Consider the following 1,826-nt stretch of genomic DNA (forward strand, 5'->3'; position numbering starts at 1 on the left):
AGGGTATCCTCTTTAAGTTTGCAGACAACACCAAGCAGTGTGCTATAAAGTGTAGGGTACGGATTGTAAATGGTGGAATCAGTATTTTGGAAGGCAAAGATGTAGATTAAAATCACCTTTGAGAATTAAAATGCCCTAAAGAAAATAAATAAACACACTGAAGCTCAAAGAAGTATTAAAATGCTAATACATTTGGTTGATAACTTTTACAAATTCAGTTAGATTTTATCTCTAAAATGCAAAAATTAATATGAACAACTTAATAAGTAAAAGTAAACTTTGTGTTTTTAGAGCATCAGAAAATTAGGGAACATAAGTCATTAATTACTCAGAAATATATAAACATGGAAACAACAATGAAAACCAAGGGTATTTTAGGGCAGTGAAAATGTTCTATTATAATGATGATATATGTCATTATACATTTGTCCAAACTCATAGCATGTACAAAACCAAGAGTGAACCCTAAGGTAAACTATGAACTTTAGGTGATTATAACATGTCAATGTAGTCTCACCCTTGGTAAAAAATGTACCATTTGAGTGATATTGATAATGGGGGATGCCATACATGCCTGGAGACAAGGCATATATGGGAAATCTCTATACCTCTCTTTCAATTTTTTTAGAAACCTAAAGCTACTCTAAAATATAAAGTTTTTAAAACGATGAGAGTGCACTAGAAGTTCAGAAATCAAACAAACTTGTTTTCTCTTAAAATTTCGTAAGACACAGAAGTATATAATCTATTCTCCCTGTTAGAAAAAGAATAGCATTATGTGAGACTAAATATAATGGATATCATATTTTGAGTAATGTAATGTGCTTATATTTTTACATTTCCTCTTGATTAGCTATTTCCTTAGACAGATTTGTGAATTTAGGCGAAATTAAGAGAGTTGAAGCAGAAAGGGAAAGATAAAGATATTCCCAAAGGCAATATGCAGATAGACATTGGCTTGAAAGCCAGACTTTGAAAGGATTTTCTAAATTCCTTTATTTCTCCATTAAAAACTTTTAGAAGCTTGCCTAAGAAGATCGATCACTGAGTTTTACAAAAATAAAAATAAAAAAGGTTCTAGTCAGAAAGAAAGAGGAAGAAGGAAAATCTTACTGTTTGGGTTCTAATGGTTGATGGGGAGAACGAAAGGGGCAGGTAGAAGAGGCCTGAGACACACTCATATCTAAATCTCCCCTTTCCAGGCTGCAGTCCTAATGAGAAAAGGTGTGTGACAAAAGATGAGATGCCCTCAAAGCCTCTCCTATCATCCTATCCTCTCCCCATACATTGCAGGTTCACATCATGAAGATGATCTGATTATTACAGAGAAATGAAGAGGTTACGTTTTCTTTTCAAATCTGAGTGAAGATGTGAGTAAATTTGCAACTCCATTACATGCATCTTGTCATTAATAAGAGCTTTCTAATCTTTTCCTGAAGACATAGATTATCTTTGCCCATTTTTGAAATAAGAATCTCCTTCCTTGGCTCCCATGACACCGGCCTCCTTCGTCTTTTTCTGTCTTGTTTTACCTCTCTTTATCCGCAGATCTTTAAACTTAGCCACCTCTCGAGGTTCGATTTTTTTGCACCACATATTGATTCATTTTGTTTGATGTTTTGTTTCATGGGAAATAATCTGATATACAGTATGAAAGAAACTATTTTATAAATAATTGTGTTATGATCATTGTATTCTGTTGCCTATAATTTTGCACTGGATAATTATTTCACCATTGTCTTAAGCAAGTTCATGTCTTTATGGGTGATCTATATTGACCATATTTAAGTCTTTCAAGAACAGTGACTGTTATCAAGGAATGTTGC

The sequence above is a fragment of the Pteropus vampyrus genome, unplaced genomic scaffold (genome assembly GCF_000151845.1).
Source record: "Pteropus vampyrus isolate Shadow unplaced genomic scaffold, Pvam_2.0 Scaffold4, whole genome shotgun sequence".
NCBI classification, from domain to species: Eukaryota; Metazoa; Chordata; class Mammalia; order Chiroptera; family Pteropodidae; genus Pteropus; species Pteropus vampyrus.